This window comes from Schistocerca gregaria, chromosome 7 (assembly GCF_023897955.1).
Source record: "Schistocerca gregaria isolate iqSchGreg1 chromosome 7, iqSchGreg1.2, whole genome shotgun sequence".
Taxonomy (NCBI): domain Eukaryota; kingdom Metazoa; phylum Arthropoda; class Insecta; order Orthoptera; family Acrididae; genus Schistocerca; species Schistocerca gregaria.
This window is the reverse complement of record NC_064926.1, coordinates 304,015,852-304,037,681: the sequence shown is the minus strand read 5'-3', so window position 1 is coordinate 304,037,681 and position 21,830 is coordinate 304,015,852.

Sequence of the window (21,830 nt, the reverse complement as noted above, 5' to 3'; positions counted from 1 at the left end):
TTGAAATGTGGTGCTACAGAAGAATGCTGAAGATTAGATGGGTAGATCACATAACTAATGAGGAGGTATTGATCAGAATTGGGTAGAAGAGGAGTTTGTGGCACAACTTGACAAGGAGAAGGGTCCGGTTGTTAGGACATGTTCTGAGGTATCAAATTCTTGGCAGACGTAAGACGTACTTCAGATTTTTCCACGATACTGTAAAGGATTTTTTGACGGACGTAATATATATATATGGAAAAATCTGAATTACGTCTGCCAAGAATTATTCGTAACAACAAATATATGTATATGTCTTTCGAGATGTTCGTTAGAATGTTGTTGTTGTTGTCTTCAGTCCTGAGACTGGTTTGATGCAACTCTCCATGCTACTCGATCCTGTGCAAGCTTCTTCATCTCCCAGTACTTACTGCAACTACAACCTTCTGAATCTGCTTAGTGTATTCATCTCTTGGTCTCCCTCTACGATTTTTACCCTACACGCTGCCATCCAATGCTAAATTTGTGATCCCTTGATACCTCAGAAAATATAAGAAAAATTCGTGCACTTGGACTTCGCAGCGCGATTCGTCACATACAACTAAAACAAAAAGTTCTGTCACAAAATTTTGTCCCCCATCACATTTCAGGCAGTCAGTGGCGTATGGTTGGTGCGGTGGATAGCGCTTTGTGTTTACCTGCAGAAGGTCGAGGGTTCGATTCTGGGTTGAGGTGTATTTGCTTTTATCTTTGAAAAGTCCTCGTAGTACGGTTCCTGTAGTCCTAAGCGTCATAGAGCAATTACAGTGGGTCTTCCACAAAACTGTGAGCAAAAAAATGGAATTACAATCGTTTTCATTGGTCCGCTTCTAAGGAAACGTTTTGCGTGTCGTGGACGTGTATTGTTTCACACCACGTGGTAGATTCCAGGCTTGTTTTGTGTGTACCAAAAAAATGGTTCAAATAGCTCTAATCAGTATGGGACTTAACATCTGGGGTCATTTGTCCCCTAGACTAAGAACAGCTTGAACCTAACTAACCTAAGGACATCACACACATCCATGCCCGAGGAAGGATTCGATCCTGCGACTGTAGCATTAGCGCCGTTTCGGACGGAAGCGCCTAGAACCGCTCGGCTATAGCGGCCGGCTTTAGTGTGTACCCTTCCCCAACTATCTCATCTATTAATACCAACTATTATTATTGCCACGTTCAGATTCATTAAATTTCGTTAGAGTCTTACGTCACCAATAGTTCCAGCAATGTGTTTTGCAAGAAATGTCGATGGGACCATTGGCAGAGGGTACACAAAAACTGGTTTGGAATCTAGTAGACGCAGTGGTTAGAAACAATTCGTTTCCACGACGTCCAAAAGACTACTTTAATATCAGAACAACGAAAACGATTGTAGCTCTTTCTGTGTTCGTAGTATATAGCTGCAATTGTTTTGTAGAAGACCCACTGTAACCGCTGTGTGACGATTAAGACGCTAGGTAGCGTACAAGCAGACTACTCTTAGCAAATAAAAGCAAATAGGACTCGACCGAAGATTGAACCCTCGACCTCCTGCATGCTAACCCAAAACGCTATTCACTCCCCGAACTGCACAGCATTGCTAGAATTGCTGACAGATCTAGTTACCGCACATGTGATTACAGTGTTCCCAGATTGACAATCTTTAACGTCCATTTACTGTCGGGAATATGTGCAGGACTAAATTTTGTGATACATTTTTGTATTGGTAGTATGCGAGGAATTGTGTAGTGAAGTCGGAGTGCGCGAATTTTTCTTCACCCTGTGTATGTAGTATGTAAAGGGGAATCATCGTTGCCAAAAATCTCGAAAAGTTAATAATCGATTCGTTTCTAATTTTTACACAGTACACCAATAAACATTCAGGTGGATATAGGTGGCATACTTTTAAAAAGAAGAATGTTGTGTTTATGACCTATATATCATTATAATACTGAATCGTCAGAAACTTTGTAATGCTACCCATCCCCAGATTAAAACTATGCGGAATACTTTCGCTGAAACTGCTAGGTTTCCACACAAATACAACAAATTTGTTTCACATTGTTCCAATTTCTGGCAGAGTTTATGCTCAAATAGTGAAACATGGATGTGGTTCGGTGATGTTTGGACAACAGTATCGTTGTATTCTATGTACACCGTGATTACTCTGCAATGTCGCAATGCTGCCAAGGTTTATGTGACCATTTTGGCTGATAAGGTCCATCCCAGTGTACAATGCCTATTTTCCAATGGTGACAGTGTGTTACAAAACGATAGGGCCACTGTTCACACACACTATGTGATAAGAAGTATCCGGACATGTGGTTGAAAACGACTTACAAGATCGTGGCGCCCTCCATCGGTAATGCTAGAATTCAATATGGTGTTTGCCCACCCTTAGCCTTGATGACAGCTTCCACTCACGCGAGCGTACGTTCAATCAGGTGTTGGAAGGTTTCTTGGGGAATGGCACCCTTTTCTTCACTGAGTGCTGCACTGAGGAGAGGTATTGATGTCGGTCAGTGAGGTCTGGACCAAGTCGGCGTTCCAAGCATCCCAAAGGTGTTCTATAGAATTCAGGTCAGGGCTCTGAGCTGGCCAGTCCATCACAGGGGTGTTATTGTCGTGTAACCACTCCGCCACAGGCCGTGCATTATGAGCAGGTGCTCGATCGTGTTGAAAGATCCAGTCGCCATCCCCGAATTGCTCTTGAGCAGCGGGAAGCTAGAAGGTGCTTAAAACATCAACGTAGGCCTGTGCTGTGATAGTGCCACGCTAAACAACAAGGGGTGTAAGCCCCATCCATGAAAAACACGACCTCACTATAACACCACCTCCTCGAAATTTTACTGTTGGCACTACACACGTTGGCAGACGACGTTCACCGGGCATTCGCCATACCCACACCCTGCCATCGGATCGCCACATTGTGTACCGTGATTCGTCACTCCACACAACGTTTTTCCACTGCTGAACCGTCCAACGTTTACGCTCCTTACACCAAGCGAGGCGTCGTTTGGTATTTACTGGCGTGATGTGTGGTTTATGAGCAGCCGCTCGACCATGAAATCCAAATTTTCTCATCTCCTACCTAACTATCACGGTACTTGCAGTGGATCCTAATGCATTTTGGAATTCCTGTGTGATGGTCTGGATAGATGTCTGACTATTACACATTACGACCGTCTTCAACAGTGTCTGTCAGTCATTAGACGAGGTCGACCTGTGCGCTTTTGTGCTGTACGTGTCCCTTCACGTTTGCGCTTCACTATTACATCGAAAACAGTGGACCTAGCGATGTTTAGCAGTGCGGAAATCTCGCTTACAGACATATGACACATGTGACACTCAGTCACCTTGTAAGTAGGCTGTTTAGGTTCTTATATTGGTAACGCCGCCGCCACGTAGCGCTCTGTATGAAAAGCAACTGGCTGTGCTGTTTGCAGTCTGTGGCTGGTTTGCATTGTTGTCTGCCATTGTAGTGTTGGGCAGCGGCAGCTGGATGTGAACAGTGCGTAGCGTTGCGCAGTTGGAGGCGAGCGGGCAGCAGTGGTGGATGTGAGAGAGAAATAGCGGAGTTTTGAAATTTGTAAGACTGGATGTCATGAACTGATATATATATGTATTATGACTTTTCAACACTATTAAGGTAAATACATTGTTTGTTCTCTATCAAAATCTTTCATTTGCTAACTATGCCTGTCAATAGTTAGTGCCTTCAGTAGGTTGAATCTTTTATTTAGCTGGCAGTAGTGGCGCTCGCTGTATTGCAGTAGTTCGAGTAACCAAGATTTTTGTGAGGTAAGCGATTTGTGAAACGTATAGGTTAATGTTAGTCAGGGCCATTTCTTTGTAGGGATTTTTGAAAGTCAGATTGCGTTGCGCTAAAATTATTGTGTGTCAGTTTAAGCACAGTCGTGTATAATTGTTCAAAGGGGACGTTTCAATCTGACCGCGTTCGAAGTCCTTGAGTTCCGCAGAACACCCCATCCTGGACTCTGACGATGTCTAATGACTAGTGAGGTCGCTGATAGTGAGTACTTGGCACTAGGTGGCAGCACAATGCACCTAATATGAAAAACGTATGTTTTTGAGGGTGACTGGATACTTTTGACCACATAGTGTAGCTCGTATGTCCAGGATTGGTTTTGGGTGCACAAGGATAAATTCTTACGTCTCCCTTCCGCAATACAGTCACCAGATCTCAATACTGTCGAGCCTTCATGTCTACTTTGGAGAGAAGAGTGCACGATAGGCGTCCACATCCATCGTGGTTACCTGAAGTCGCCACTATTTTGTAGGACGAAGGGTATAAGATTCGCTTGAATACCATACAGAAGCTGTATTTGTTGTGTCCAACTTCGTACAAAACAGTAAGGAGATGTGGGCTACAGAGTAGTGCGGTAGCTGTAGTCGTACGAAGGTTGGACAGGAAACTAGAAGAAGATTTATTTGTTTTTCTGCAAGTGTACAATGACTCATTACAGATAATGCAGCAACAAATTGCCCAGCTCATACAACAGCAACAAGATTGAGACTCTCTGAACTGAAACAGAAACGGCAGCATCACGGCTTTGACTAGGCGGGTGGGGTGTGTGGCTGCTGCTGGCTCTCCTATACAGGGTGAAAAGCCTTTAAACTGACAAACTCTGGGAGGTTGTAGGGGACATCAAAACAAATATTTTTCTCTAATGTCTTTTTTTTTTTTTTTTGAGGAGTATTTCAACCGGTAGAGAATGATTTCTCTGGCGGCAAATTAATTAAACCAACAAACAGTTTTCAATTTTTTTTTATGACCAAGAGACAACACATTAACACAACCCAATTTCAATTGCAGTAGATTTTCAAAAATACCTCCATTGACACGTAAACAAAGATTACACCGTCGGATCATGTTCTGTCTGACACGGGCAAAAACCCCAGGAGTATCCTGAATTGTTCCTGCTGCTGCTACTATCCGGGCAACCAGATCCTCTTCTGATGCAACAGGAGTTGCGTAAACAAGGTTGCACATCTCTCCCCACACAAAAACTCCAGAGGGGACATACCTGGGGATCGAGCAGGCCATGGTACAGGACCACCTCTGCCAATCCACGTTTCTGGGAACCGTCCGTCCAGGAATCGACGCACACGACGACTGAAATGTGCCGGCGCCCCGTCATGTTGGAACCACATGCGTTGTCTTGTAGGGAGCGGGACGTCTTCCAGCAATTCTGACAATGCTCTGGCGAGAAAATTGTAGTGGTGCCTGCCATTTAATGGCCCAGGTAGCAGATACGGCCCAATTAAACAGTCCCCAACAACACCGACTCACACACCAACGAAGAATCACACTTGATGAGCGCTAGTAATTGTGGCATATTGCTTATCCTCATTCCATACACGCGAATTGTGCAGGTTGAAGACTCCATCACGCCCGAACGTTGCTTCATCGGTAAACAACACAGAGGATGGAAATGTAGGATGCATTTGACACTCTTTCAGGTACCACTGCGAAAACTGTGCTCTGGGTGGATAATCAACTGGTTCCGGGCTGTGGACACGATGTAAGTGAAATGGACGTAACAACTGCTCTCGATGGATTGTTCTTACGTTCGTCTGATTCGTCCCCATGTGACGTGCAATTGGACGAGTGCTGACAAGGATCCCGCTCCACATGCTGCAAGACAGCTTCCTCAAATTGCAGCGCTCTTACCGTGCGACGGCGCCCCTGTCCGGGTAATCTGGTAAATGACCCGGTCTCACGCAGACGTTGGTACACAGCAGCAAAAGTCGCATGATTCGGGATACGGCGATTAGGATATTGTTGTTGATAAACCCGCTGTGCAGCTCGTGTGTTGTGGTGCGCTACGTAGTACGCACCAACCATATCAGTGTACACACTCCAGGTGTATTGCTCCATTAGTAAACAGAAACAATGCACTACTAGATTGGTGAACAGCAGTTGCCTACAAATGAAGAGCGTAATACGCCCTCTAACGACTGAAGAGCGTAATACGCCCTCCACCGGTTTAAATAATCATCATAGCAAAAAATGACATTAGGGAAACAGATTTGTTTTGATGTCCCCTACAACCTCGCAAAGTTTGTCGGTTTAAATACTTTTTATCCTGTATAATGACGGCAGAGTGCGCTCATGGTACGGAGCCGCTAGAGCGTGGCTCAGCGGGCGTGCACCGTCGGGTCCACCGGATACCACAGGACTGGTATCGGAGTCCGATGCAAACTTGCAATTCCACTGCCAACAATGAGACGCTTCTAGTGTGGTATCGATACGTGATGCCACAGTATTTATGCGTTCCGAGACGGCTGGAAGCTTATTTGAATGCAGGTGGTTTTCCTAAACCGAATTAGGTGTGATAATGCACTGTGATTTTGATGTTTCCATATTTTTATCCTCTTCCTGTGGGTGCGTCTCGCTCTTCCTCACGTGGCGGCTTACTCACTAGGGCAGGGCTTCCCAACCTGTGGTCCGCGGACCCCTTAGGGGTCCGCCGGCTCTTTCTAGGGGGTCCGCGGCCACCTTTCACCAAAGCGTGTAAAATAATGAGTAAAATTATTGAATAAATATGTGAAAATCAAATTCATCACTATTTTTTTTCGTGTGAAAAAGATATGTACTTTTACTTCCGGTCGTATCCCCAAGCACACTTTGCGGTTCCTAAGTGAGAACGTATACACAGTTTAGTGCCGGAAAATGCGGCTTCTCTGATCGATTGCTTAGCAACAATACGGGGGTCGTTTGTGCGCCAGCTCACGGCGCTAGATGCGCTGAAACCTTTTACGCATGCGCGGAGCGAACTTCGTCAACCAATCACAGCGCTCGCTGGCACGTATGCGGCCCCAGGCATAATTAAATGTTAAACTTGCCTTGTCAGTGCACTACCTATTTCATAAGTCGATTTTTGACCGGTTTATTACTTCTAACATGAATCGGTGGCTGAAGTCAGGATCATTGAAGAAGGCTGCAGTTTCTCCATCGCCTTCACAACAAGGGAAGTTTCCAGTTGAAATGAATAAGGAGGGAGGACGACCAAAGGAAGACTTTCCATACATTTGAACATTTTTCTTTGGATTTCGCGAAAAACCACACACACACGACTGTTACGAAATATGCATGCTCCTTACACAACAGTAGCCAAATGGTGGAAGTGAACAGACCATAAGCGACAGCTTGTCAACAGCGAACAGTTTGGACGTGACGTTGATTGCTTTTGGAGGAAGACAGCTCGAACGTGTGAAATGTCAATTACCAAGTAATTTTAATCAGGCTATAGTGTGTTGAACAAAGGGAGTAGATCCACTAGTAAGTGTCTGGATACAGTGGGAATTCAAATTGGATCGTTAATTTCAAGTTGTTTTCATTCATCTCTAAACCAAAGACTATTGATACTTGGGGGGGGGGGGGGGTCATTGGGAACATGGCACCTGCATTAAGAAGCTTTCAGTTCCCATGGGTTTCGCTCTCAAATTTGAAGTTACTGTGCTCTTGACTGACTAGGGGTCCACCATGGATTTTCCACTGAAGAAGGGGTCCGCCAGCTCAAAAGATTGGGAAGACCTGCGCTAGAGAACCCTTTGCGTTCGTCATTCAGCAGAGACGCACGCCACTGCTTCGCTGCCGCTCCTGACCTTTCCGGCCACACCCGGCCAGCGCAGACTGCCTGTCCACGGTAGCGCACCGAAGGTTCAGGGACGCCCGGCCCTGCACAGCAGTTGGCAGCTCTCCCACTGCTGGCCCACCGGCTCCCTGCTCGTTTATTTCTCGCTGTAGCTGACAAAGCCGAGCGTTATTTATCACGGCGCTACAGGCTTTGGCCCTGCCAGAGCGTCCACAGTCTTCTGCAGTGTGCATATTATCTTAAGCACGTGTCGCTGAAGGACAGAACCTGCCAGAACCAAACTTAGCCACTGCCGTAGTCTTCGTAACATTTTCTGAACTTAGGGTGGTGCATTGAACTGATTATTAGCAGTTTCTTAACCTCTGGTTTCCTGTTACGAAAGTGACAGAATTCCCTAGTAATCGGACGAACGGTGTTTCGAATTTAGGAGGTCTTAAAGGACTTCCTTTTTAAGACTCTATCCAAAACGTCTATACACTGATACTGAATTGTTTGGATTGACGATCCTCTACCGTAAACCGGAGACGTTTCGTAGGTGCTAGGTTCTTATTGAAAAAGAAAACGGTGCTCCACATTCTCTACCGGTTCCTGATGGCCAAGTAGTCTGAAGTCCCAGAAATATTAAGTAAATCTAGCCCTAGTTTATACCACAAAGAGACCGGCCGGAGTCGCCGAGCGGTTCTAGGCGCTTCAGTCTGGAATCGCGCTACCGCTACGGTCGCAGGTTCGAATCCTGGCTCGGGCATGGATGTGTGTGATGTCCTTAGTCAGGTTTAAGTAGTTCTAAGTGCTAGGGGACTGATGAACTCAGCTGTTAAGTCCCATAGTGCTCAGAGCCATTTGAACCATTTATACCACAAAGAAAACAGGTAGCGGAAATCTAACTACTTCTGATCGCTCAATCAGGGAAGGAACTTTACTGTACGTTCTCTACTAACTTAACCCGATAACGTGCATGAAATTAGTGATAAGAGAAGGAAGGTTGGCGTCATGGTGCCACATTTGGGAAAATTTTAACAGATTAAACTGAAACTGCTTAAAACACAGAATACGTGAAAAACCCTGACACTGTGAGCCTGCGAGGACAAACTGTAATATTCGTTTTAGAAATGGCTTAAAATGGTCTTTAGCGCAATAAAATATTTATTTACAGTGATCACTGGTTTCGGTCAGAATGTGACCATCTTCAGACTATTGTTGCCACTATGGCAGGCAGTGGTGGTGAACGAAACAAGTGATCTGAAGCCACGAAAGTCAATTACTTAGTTCACCGTCACCACCTACCATCATGGTACAAATATTCTGAAGATGGTCACTTTCTGACCGAAACCTGTGACCACTGTAAATAAATATTTTAATGTGGCCAGTACTGCTTTTAATCTATTTTTAAAATATTTTGGCAAGGCCACTGTTTTTCTCCGCAAGAAATGTTCTCAGAAACTACTGTATCATTCATTATTATTAACCTGGTTCACGGGGTCCCGGTTTCGATTCCCGGCCGTGTTGGGGGTTTTCTCTGCCCGGGGACTGGGTGTTTGTGTTGTCCTCATCATTTCATCATCATCATTCGTGACAGTGGTTGGATTGTAATGTGTAAAAAATTGGACTGTGAAAAAACTGAGACTTTGTACGGGCGCTGACGAGAGTGCAGTTGAGCGCCCCACAAATGAAACATCATCCTCATTATTGTTAACCCAGGATTAGGCTAGATCAGGGGCGCACATAGATGCACATAAGCTCATATGCAAAGTCTCTGACATCCACTCAGTTACTGAAGACAAAACCACAATTTTCTACCCTAAGCTGAGTCGTCAAAACTGACTTGTGCCTCACCGCGGGAAAAATGAGACGTAATCAGGATCATGAAGCATGAAGTGAATCACGACCGGGTAGAGAGCAAGTCCTGCCACATCTGAATTTAATGAAATCGTAGGAGAATTATCGCTACTGAGAACCCCATAACGCTTCTAAAAATGTTGTTAAAGTTACAATAGTTGCCAGCTCGAAAAATCTGAGCTACTTTCCGCCCAAAATCACCACCACAGAACAGGCACATCATACTGTACTTACCACACAGAAGCACAGAAACTCGTTTGCCACTCGACTCTTGCGCAACTCGCTGACTTTTGGCCTAGAACCACTTGCCTTGCCTTGCCGGATACCGAAAAGAGATGGAAGAGATGAAATGATCAATTAGTAAGACGAATGCTTTAGTAGTGCCAAACACCTCCTCGCATCAGAAGACAAGAAAGAATGCGCCTGTTTACTCATTCTCAAAATTTCCTATCAGTTCAATATCTAAAACTTGAACAAACATATCCCGCGCCCGTGGTTCTGAAAGGGCCAATCGCATGGCAAGGGCGTCCGATACAGTGGCGCCTTGAGCCAGCTTCCAAAGTTGAACTCAGCTGCTGTCCCCAGGCTTCTGCTGCAAAGCTAAAGCGAGAAACTCCACCTGAATTCGCCCAGTAGCACGCGTTTGTAACTGTAACCACATTCATCCAATACGCTATGATGCGTGTTCAGAATAGGTGGTCATAAAGTCACTTAATGCTGAGTTTCAAATGAAGTAAAGATGAAAATAAAACACGTTCAATTTCGGTTCACAGCGTGAACTTCTTCCATTCCACGGGAAAAAATGTGAAAACAACATAGGCAGAGAAGAGACAATGTGCAGAACTCGATAAAAGCCCCAAATTTATGAAAGGTGGATCGACTGCTGTCTTTCAATTTTGGCAGTAAAGTTAAGGCAGGGGCACCGAATTATCCTTGAGCCAGTTTTAGACCGCATATCCATATTCAGAAAGCTCAGACGAAACTTTGAGCACTGAATCTTCTGCAGCCTTTCGGATGAGAGGCACAGAAATGCGTCCTCCGCTCGCTGTAGCCTTCGTCTATCTTGACAAGCGAATCCCTCAAACTCGCTTGCCACGGTCGGATGGAAGATGGAAGAAGGGAGGCTGCCTCCAGCAGTAACGTACCACTGCTCGCCCGCCGCGTAGTTTCAATCACATTATCGAGTTCTAACACTGGCTTATTTTCAGTTATTGTGCTATTTGTCATTAGGAAAACGGAATACAGCCCTGTCACGGAAACAGAAGAAAGGCTCACCGAAAAAAAGATTAGTCACTCCTAGAAAAATCATTACAAGCATAATTTAATACAGTTTAATTCCGCCCCTGGACTCGATAACCGCCTCAATCCAGTCAGAAACTGAGTCTACAAGGTTGTGCATGTACGTCACATCCAGGTTATGCCAATCGCTGAGCATTTAATCACGCAATTCCATCAAATTTAGTGAATGCTGATGTCGACGTTTCTCGCGCTGTTTCCAACGTTTCACCCATATTTTCTATGGGGTCCGAGTTAAGGGATTTTGCAGGCCAATCGAGGTGTAAAACGGTGGGGAATGTTCAGAAAACCAGTCACATATTACTCCAGTCTGATGAACTTTGCTGTTGGCGTCTTTATGTGCCTGTGTTAGCAACGGCGTCTTGTGAGATGAGCGTCTCTAAATGTTCATTGCATGCAGTTCTCGTCGCAAGGTTCTCTCGCTTACAGGTTAGGGTGGACCTACATTCACTGTCTGCGCCAACGCCTCTCGAGATTCATTTACAAGCTGTGAACAGCTACTCCGGTCCCTCTCAGCCAGTCTCTTTTCCCGACCACAATTATGACGTCGTGTTTCAATAACACAACTGGATGCAAACGCGTTGAACAGTCCGCCGCAAAAAACCAAAACGCCCAGCAAATTCACACACCTATTACTATGGGAACAGCCAAATACAGTTTATCATTTTTATCTCTCCTTATATTTACTCATCTTTACGTACAGCGTCCGCTTGAAACGTAAATGTGTCACCAATCGCTAGTGCGTAACTCTCTCGTAGAAGCAGAGCGCGCGCATTTGAGCAGTTGGCTCGATCGCTGCGCAGTTTGTAAAGACTTCACGATTCACTTGTTCCTGTGCACTGGGGTGACCTTTTTTTTGTCTGGTGAGCTTGTAACACTATGTAATTATGTTAATGGGCAATGTGATTTACTTTAGTGTAATAGATCTAACAGTTATTTGACAGTGATCGTGAATCTAATGGACTGAGGCAATAGGACAGTGAACTTCATTTGGTGATATCGCATCGTATCAAAACAGGTACTAAATCAATAATGGGATTCGAACCAAGTTTCCTCAGCTAACAGAAATATATGTGGCAAACCAAGGTTCTTCAGCCAACAGAAACGATGCGTGGCAAAACACACAAATACGATCGCCATCCTATATGGGGCAAATAATTTCAGAAGAAATATTAAAAACTTAGCAAGTTACTTTCTGAAAATAAAACAAAATTCGAACACACTAGTGACATCAGCCATTTGCTACCACCGTAAATTCGAGTATTACTAACAGTGAATAAAGCGATGAACTTGGTCGCATTGACAGTGCTATCCGACAAGTTGAGAAATCCCTATGTGCTTTATGATAATTAACTAAAAATGGGCAACATAGGGTCTAGCGTATGGGGACCTTCAATCTGTTATGGCATGAAACTGTAGTTTTGTGAAAACTTTTACTGTATATAAACGTATATGATGCAAACAATATTCGCACATGAAAATTACCTGATTACTAAACCACATATTAATTTGCAGATGAGGGCACTTTAGCTGTTATGGTATTCGGTCATATTTTAACAAACACTTTCACTTTGGACCACCGTATAAGATGTAAGTAAGATATTCTTTAATGAAGTTTAAGTATTTATTAACGCACACATTGTCCGGAAAATGACGACCTTAAAACTTTTGTGGTAGTCAATGTAACTTTTAGAAGTAGATATCCAGATTTATACGAGGGCTATCCACAAAGTACATTACGTTTTGAAATTAAAAATAAATGAAGTATTGGAAATTTTTGTATTATATAGAGATGAAAGCCACACTTAAATACTACTTTTCTACATAGTTGCCATTTAAATTAAGGCACTTATCGTAGCGACGGACGAGCTTGGAAATTCCTTGGTCGTAAAATTCGGCCGCCTGCGCCTTCAACCACGTGGTTACCTCTTTTGGGACAGCAAAGGTGTGATTTTTGTGGATTTCCTGGAAAGAGGCACTACAATAAACTCTCAAAGGTTTTGCCAAACTCTGCACAACCTCAGAAGAGCAATACAAAACAAATGCAGGGGAAAGTTGGGCTCAAAGATCTTGCTGATTCACGACAACGCCCGGGCCCACAAGGCAAATGCCATTCGTGAAGTTCTCGAATCATTTAAGTGGGAGTTGTTTCCTCATCCGCTCGTCCATCGCTACTATAAGTGCCTTAATTTAAATGGCAGCTATGTAGAAAAATAGTATTTAAGTGTGGCTTTCATCTGTATATAATAAAAAAAATTTCAATACTTTATTTATTTTTAATTCCAAAACGTAATGTACTTTGTGGATAGCCCTCGTACATACCATAAGTGCATGCTATAAAATGAAAATTAACTAAGTATTGCTCCACACAGTATTAAAATTAAGGGGGCTCTTAAATTAATATGCACTCCAACACATTCTTCCAAATACGTTTCAAATTCCCAGTTGTATAACAAACATTTTGTTGTATTTGTTTAGACAAAAGTATGCAATTTCACCCCAAAACAGTATGTGGTTAATTAACTTACAGAAACGGATGGAGTAGTTGAAGAAAGCGTTATCTCTCAGACTGGAAAATAGCTACGCTCAATACTTTGTACACACTAGCAATAGCTATAATTACTTGTTAAAATAAAGGGTAATATTCAAGGATTAACAATAGACCCTAACCTATGTAAAGTTATCACGTTACAGTTACAGACTGCTGTGTGATATTAATGCACTTTCTGCTGCTATTTTATAGTTATTTCAGTGAGAATACTGGAGTTGTACGTTTGGAAAATTAATCTGACATCTACTACGCTAGAGTGGAGTTTTTTCTGGAAACGCCTCTGAGGCTTCTTTTGTCGCCAGAAGGCAGTCGGTAAATCCGATAGGTGAAGAGTACCTCCTTTGAGGATATGGCAGCTTTTCATTGAATCTGGGTAGCAATCTGCTCTGCGGCTTTTGAAAGTCGAGCTTGCGCTTGTACCCACTGTGGTTGCTCTACAGTCCCCATAGAATAATTCATCATAAAATTTTGCCTTTCTGCGCGAACACCAAAGAGCAAGACACTGTGGCACCATCCGACCAGCGTGAGAGAGTCAGCTGCGTTCACTAGAAAAATTTGGGTTAGCCAACAGAATTGCGTCACTCTAAACAGCCTCAGGTTCTTCTGCCAACGTTTGTTTGATGACTTTTCTGACACTTCACAAGCATAAGTGGCTAGCATTGTCCAAGCTTCACTGCTGTACCAGACTAGAATCGAGCTCGCGGCCCGAATTATAACGCCCAACGGCCGAAGGTTTTTCCTTGGTCATTACCATGTGGTTCTTCCCTTGATACCTGTAACATGCAGCACGTAATCCAAGATCAATTCATCTTGAGGGTTTAGCTTTTCTTGTTGAAGCTGTTGTTATGTTTCTGGATTTCTGTGGCTTCCCTGAACAGGAGGGTGTGATAGCTCTTCTGTACAGCAGGAACTCAGGTGCCGGAGACTTTAATTATGTGGCTTACCCCACACAGCGTGTGCTACGTCACTCCGATTTCTCGACCAGTCCACCTACAATACTGCTTATGTTCGATAATCCTGGTGCTGATTGATTGCCCAGTCATTCCAACACACACTTTCCCATCTGCACATGGTATGCATGCTCTCTATTCCCGACATTCTAGTATGTGCCTTTTATCCTTTGCCGATCTGAGACAGTCTTTGATATTCTTTGTCGGTTTATAAATAATCTTGAGCAATATACGGCCGATTCCGTCCATCACTTTTGGAATGTATGACAGGAAGGTCGTACTCGAAATTTCTTCTTCCGCTGTGTCACTTCGCCTGGTGTTTGCTTCCGTGACACTACTTATGTAACTGGTGGAATACCCATTGTTCCTCAGAACGCTTTCCAGGTGTTGAATTTAGCGTCTCAGGTGCTGCAGCTCTCATGTTCGCCTTGAGTGCGTTTCAGGCATGCCTGTTTTCTGACTCAGGTGGTAATTTGACAGTTTGTGCAGGTCTCGGTCCGTGTGTGTAGGTTTTCGGTAGACTCTGCTTACAATGTTCACACCATCCATCGTAAGTAGATTATTTTCGACCTCGATGGAAAAATATGTGCTGGGAGACTGTTCATATGTCCTAGAAAGTCGCCGAGCTATTGCTGACCATGGCTCCACCCAATAAAGATATTGTCGACGTATCTATACCACACCTTAGGTTAACAAAGTGCCACGTCCAACGTCTGTGTTTTTTAATATTTCAAGAAAAAGTTGGCCACCAGTGGACTAAGTGGACTACCCATGCCGACGCCTTCGACCTTTTCGTAGAAATGAGCGTTCCTCGTGAAATAGCTCATGGTGAGACATGCATGAAAGAACTTGGTTATGTCTTGCTCGAAAATAGAGAATCATTGAGTGTCACTTCGATACACACAGAAAAAAACATCAAAAAGACCAGGATGTCCTTTTTTCCCCAAGTTTTAGTCTCTTCAGCTTCTGAAAGACAGATAAAACTTATACTAAACGACGTCCTTGTCACCTTTGACGTTGTTTCTTTGTTTAACATATTGTCACTCTGCGATTGTCTGGAATGTATCGCTTACATTTTCCCGTAAAACATCACCAAGCTCTTTCAAGAATGTCTCACCACAAGCTACTTCACGAACACAGGCACTTTGTTAATTTAAAAATATGGCTCTGAGTACTATGGGATTTAACATCTGAGGTCATCAGTCCCCTAGAACTTAGAACTACTTAAACCAAACTAACCTAAGGACATCACACACATCCATGCCCGAGGTGGGATTGGAACCTGCGACCGTAGCGGTCGCGCGGCTCCAAACTGAAGCGCCTAGTTTGTTAATTTAAGTTGCGGCACAAATACGTCGGCAACATTGTGTGGAGCCATAGTGAGGAGGGCTTCGATGACACCTGAACAGTCCCCATGCCAATATAAAAATTTCCCATGGAAGAGGTAAAAAAAAGATCAACATCTACCTTTACTAGACATGCTGGTTACGAGGAATGGTGAAAATCTGGAACACAGCGTGTATGGAAAACCGATACACACGAACTGATAGAAATTGGTAAGCATGATAAGCTTCAACAAAAAAGAGGAAAGCTTCAAGCTAAACAGATCCTGGATTTCCACGCAATAATCGACTGTTGCAGGTAACGAGTGGGGGACCACTGCAGTAATGACCACGGTAAAGCCCTCGGACACTGGCGCTCTAGTTACACATAATCTGCAACAGCGAGCTCGACTCCAGACAAGCACAAGCAATGGAGGGCAAAACAGACAGTGCTAGCTACTTGCGCTGATCAAAGCCATAAAAATCATCAAACAAACGTTGGCCGAAGAACCCGAGGTAGAAGCCAACAGGCAATCGTTCAACAAATGGCCGCGAGAGCGGTAGCGATTTTGTGCTCTAGAAACCGTCCTTTGCGCGTAATGCTGACTGATCATCAAGACAGTGCTTCGGCCCAGTAAGAGATTCAAGTTGAAAAACATGCATCTTTCACGAAAAGGTTGGAAGTTGCGTGTGCTTTCCCGTGCTTTTTGGAGAAAAAGTTCTCGCGCACCACATTGGCAACAGTATAGAGTCGTCTTCTCCCTGTAGTCATTTGAAAGGGGCAGATGGGAAGTAGCAAGTAAGTTGGTGTATCAGTGGGCGGCTACTGTCTGAAGAGATAATTCTGAGGACGTCTGGTGCTGTTTGGCACACTCTGCTGTTCTTAAGGATTTGTAAGTGAGCAGCCTGCGGTAGTTTCTCCGAATTTTGAACAGCTTGCTTACTTCTGTATATCTTACACGTAACTTCGTTGCAGATTTGATCTATTGCAAAGTGTAATTTTATTCAAAATTTACCTTTAATCTCCATGTGATCCTCCAGGTAAAGTTTGATAGCTCCCACATTGTTAACGTCTTTCTCGGTCAATTTACATGAATATTCTGAAAACCTTGGTATTTATTCATTCGTTTTTAATTTCATAAAACATTCGGAGCAAAAAGACTCCTCTCGTATATACAGGCCATTTAATTTGTTCAAGACCGTTTAATTTGTTCTATAATTTTTCCTGGTTAGGCGAGTCAGTAAAAAGTAAATGTAACCTGTTGTATACCCAATCGGGTAACTACACTGTGTCGATGTTGTCTTTGTTCACAGTGGCCATGTACAAGAATAATTTACTTATTGCTTTATTACACAACGAACATTGCATTGGTTGGTCTTTTATAAGGGACGATCAAAACCTTTCCGTTCGATGGCCGCACAGTCCAGAATCTGTATTCCAGTCAGGCAAAATTGTCGTGAGCATTGAAGCCATCATCCCACCGTCGCACCAGGTTGAAGATAACCGTTTGCTGCTTGAAGAAGTCCGAAACTGCCTGTTGCAGACTGTCGTCCGACAGGAATCGACGACCCTTCAAGGCCTTTTTGAAGGGCTCGAAAGCGTGACAAGAACATAGAGAGAGATCAGGTCTATAGGGTAGTTGCCCGAATATCTTCCACTTGAGTTAGCGTACGTTTGCGATACGGCGCGTTATCGTAAACGCAGCAGGCCTTGTCGCTGTTTTCCCGTATGTTTCGTCTTAACTGCAGGCTGTAATTTCTCCAGCCTTGCAGAGTACACCAGCGTCCTTGAAATCAATAGACAGAGGGCCACAGTAACCAAAGATCGCGGTGAACATCACGCTTCCAGTAGATGTCTGGCTCTTGAACTTCTTGGGACGAGGGGACGATGGATGACACCAAAGTCTCGCCAACGCTTTCCCAGTGGTGTCAGCAGCTTTTGTCACCTACAAAAACGCACCCAAGGAACGTGTTGCCTTCAACACTGAAACGTATCCGGTGCTTCATACAAACAGCCATCCACACGTACGCCAGAAAGACACGAATGCCACACTAATCCATTGACCACATGTCGGTGATTATATACCCGAACCAGCGGTGCGCTTCGTTGCATGTACGCTGCGGCAACGCCCTCAAATAGAAAATTATTGATCGCTTATTATAATTATAGTAAGTTTGATTTTATTAACTAGGGAGAGATGAGCCCATTTTCGCTAGAGGTATACGTTGGTCGTGGGCTGGCATTAATTTACATTATAACCACCATAAAAGGATCTTCAATGTGTCAATACTAGTTGTCAGACTTCTCAAATATCTATCAAATATCTATCGGAACTACGTTATTCCATTATCAAGTGCTACAAGCGACGGGACAGATCAGTGCATCGTAATATCTACACCTACATATACAATCCGCTAACAATCAAGCGGTGTGTGGCGGAGGGCACAATTCGAGCCAAAGTCATATTCTCCCCCCCCCCCCTCTCTCCCCCCTCTGTCCACTCGCGGATAGCGCGAGGGAAAAACGGCTGTCTGAAGGCCTCAGTACGAGCTCCTATTTCCCTTATCTTTGAATGATGATCATTACGCGACTTGAAAGTTGGTGGTAATAATATATGCTCTACATCTTCGGCGAAGATTGGCTTTCGGAATTTAGTGAGCAGCCCCTTCTGTTTAGCGAGTCATCTATCTGCAAGTGTATCCCACTTCAAACTTTCTATGAGATTTTGTAACGCTCTCGCGATGGCTAAATGTACCAGTCACGAATCTTGCCGCTCTTTGTTGGACCTTCTCAGTTTCTTGAATCAGACCCAACTGGTAAGCGTCCCATACAGACGAACAATAAGACTGGACGAACTAACGTATTGTAAGCTATTTCCTTTGTTGAAAGACTGCATCGCTTCAGGATTCTACCAATAAACCGCAATCTAGAGTTCGCCTTACCCGTTACTTGTGTAATCTGATCATTACATTTGAGATCATTTCGAACAATCACACCCAGATACTTCACTGATGTTACCGCTTCCAAACACTGATCATTTATTTTGTACTCATACATTAATGGGGATTTTCGCCTTGTTATGAGCACTAGGTTACACTAACTAATATTGAGAGATAACTGCCAGTAATTACAGCACACATTTATTTCCTGCAAATCCTCATTGACTTGTTCACAACTTTTTTTGTGATGCTACTTTCCTGTAGACTAGAGCATCATCGGCAAACAGTCAAAGGCCGCTGTCAGTACCATCAACCAGATCGTTTATGTAAATCGTAAAAGGCAGAGGACCCATTACGCTGCCATGGGGCACACCTGAAGTTACTCTTGTTTCTGTTGAAGTTAACCCGTTCAGGACGACATACTGCTCCCTGTCTGTTAGAAAACATGTGTCATTGGATTGACCGTAGACTTTTTGTAGCAAGCGACAGTGCGGAACTGAGTCGAACGCCTTTCGAAAGCCGAGAAATATGGCATCAGCCTGGGAGCCGGTATCTAGAGCCTGTTGTATATCATGCACAAGGAGGGTCAGCTGTGTCTCGCATGACCGCTGTTTCCTAAAACCGTGCTGGTTTCTGCACATGAGCTTCTCAGAGTCTAGAAAGGTCATTATGTCTGAACGCAAATTATGTTCCATGATTCTACAACAAATCGATGTCAGTGATTGGCCGGTAATTATGTGCATCCGATTTTCTACCCTTTTTAAAGACTGCTATGACCTGGGCCTTCTTCCAGTCCCGTGGAACTTTCCGCCGTTCCAAGGATCACTGATAGATGAGGATAGCAATGGTGCTATATTTGTAGCATAGTCAACATAAAATCTTACAGGGATACTGTCTGGGCCAGGTGCCTTTCTGGCGTCTAAGGATCTTAACTGTTTTACAATCCCAGTTACACTAAACACTATGTCAGCTATCCTTTCGTTTGTTCGATAATTGAAAGTGGGAATGGTGCTGCAGTTCTCTATCGTAAACGAGTTTTTGAAAGCTAGGTTTGGTATTTCTGCCTTCTGTTTATCATCATCAGTTAAATTACCCATACTGTCAGCAAGAGAAGGTATTGAATTATTTGTCGCGTTCATACATTTTACGTACTTCGAAATTTTTTTTTTTAGAATCTGCAGATAAAATATTGCTTTCAAATTCGTTAAAGAGTCTCTCATTGTCCTTCGACAGCTGCTTTCATTTCCCATAATTTCTGTTTCTCAGCGGGGCAGTGACTACGCTTAAAACGACTGTGCAAAATTCTCTGCTTTCTCAGCAACTTCCTAATATGTTTGTTGTACCAAGGTGGATCCTTTCCCTCCCCTATACTTTTGATAGGCACATACTTCTCTAGCACATGGTGGACAATACGTTTAAATTCCGACCAAAGATGCTCAATACCTTTGTGTTCCTCGGTGAATGCTTGGAGCTGACTATGAAGATATTCATTAATGACACTTTTATTTCCTTTCCCAAACAAGAAAACTTTACGCTGTTTTTTTTTGTAACATAGAAGCCACAACGACACCATGGTCGCTAATACCTTCTTCTAGATTAACTTCCTCAAAATGATCAGGTCTGTTTGTCGCCAAGATATCTAATATGCTCGAATCTCGAGTTGGTTTTCTAACCAATTGCTCGAGATTGGATGTGTTGAGAGCGCTCCTTGAATAACTTCACACGAATCATTGCTTCTGCCCCCTGTGATAAACGTGTAATTTTCTCAGTCAATGGAAGATTAAAGTCTCTACCTATAACAAATGGATAATTTGGATATTTACTTCCTATGTGCTGAAGACTTTCCCTGAAATGTTCTGCGACGTTTGTTGGGGATGCTGGTGGTCTATTAAAACATCCTAATACAATGGTCAATACTTGCCTGATTGACAACTTTATCCAGACTATTTCACAGTCCGAGGCAGTATCGATCTCAACTGCGTTTAAACAGTTTTTAACTGCAATGAACACACCACCTCCCATAGCATCAGTCCTATCCTTCCTAAACATTGTCCAATCCGAGTTCAACATTTCACTGCTTTTTATGTCTGGTTTCAACCAGCTTTCGGTACCTAATACAATATTGGCATTTCTACTGTTTATTTCGGAAATTAACTCGGAGATCTTGCTACAGACACTTCGACAATTTCCTAACATGAGATTAAGCATATTTAAATCCTTTGGAATGACCTGTTGAGGCGAACTAACAATTTTTACATTTGGCACACCCACATCAGTGTCATGAACTGGTAATTTTTCGGGCCAGCGGTTTGTTTCCCATGGGGAGGAACCTAATCTAAAAAATCCCCATGTGCACGCCACAAATACTGTGTTACACATGTAGCTGCTTCCTGTGAGTAGTGCACCACTGATCTATCGAGTGGCGTCCTACAACCTTCCACCAAGTAGCGTAGGTCAAGGAATCTACAACCATTTTCGTCACAGAGTCGACGTAGCCTCTGGTTTAGATTCCCCACTCGACGCCAAACCAGGGGACGCCGGTCCACTCTGGGTACGATGCTGCAGATAGTCAGCTTGGCTTCCACTCCCCGAGACATGGAGGCCGCCTTCACCAATTTAGCCAGCCGTCGGAAAGACCCAAGGATTTCCTCGGAACCCCGACGACAGGCAACGTTGTTGCTGACATGCGCAACAATATGCAGCTGGCTGCACCCTGCAAGATCGACAGCCGCCGGAAGAGCCTCTTCCACATCCTGGACAAGGCCCTCCTGCAAGTACACTGAGCGAACGTTGGACTTCTTCCCACGCCCTACCCGCTATGTTCCTGAGGGACTCCATGACCCACCTAACATTGGAGCTCCCAATAACTAACAAACCCCCCACCCCCACATGCCTGTCCAGACCTTACTGAAGGAGCAGCCACTGTCCAGGCAGCCTCCCCTCCCTCCCCCTCCCAGCATCAGATAGCGAACTGAATCTATTAGGAAAGTGCCTGGGATTAGGCAGGAGCCTGCTTCCCCCGTGCAGCCTTCACCTTGAGGCTTGAGACTTCGACACAGTTTGGCACCCACACTGAGGTGAGAGTAGGTCAGCTGAGGTCGGCTCAGTGACAGAGAGCTGTGACAACCCCCCCCCCCCCCCCCAGCACATCTAGTACAGCAGAGGGTGCCCCAGGCACCCCATACCCACCGCACCTAAAGGTGGCACTCTGGGGCTTGTTGACTGTGGCCAACAAAACAACAAAACTTCCAGCTGCGTTTGGACTTCTGCAGCTCCTCCTGCATCCGCACAAAACAGACACAGTCCCTATCCATCTAGG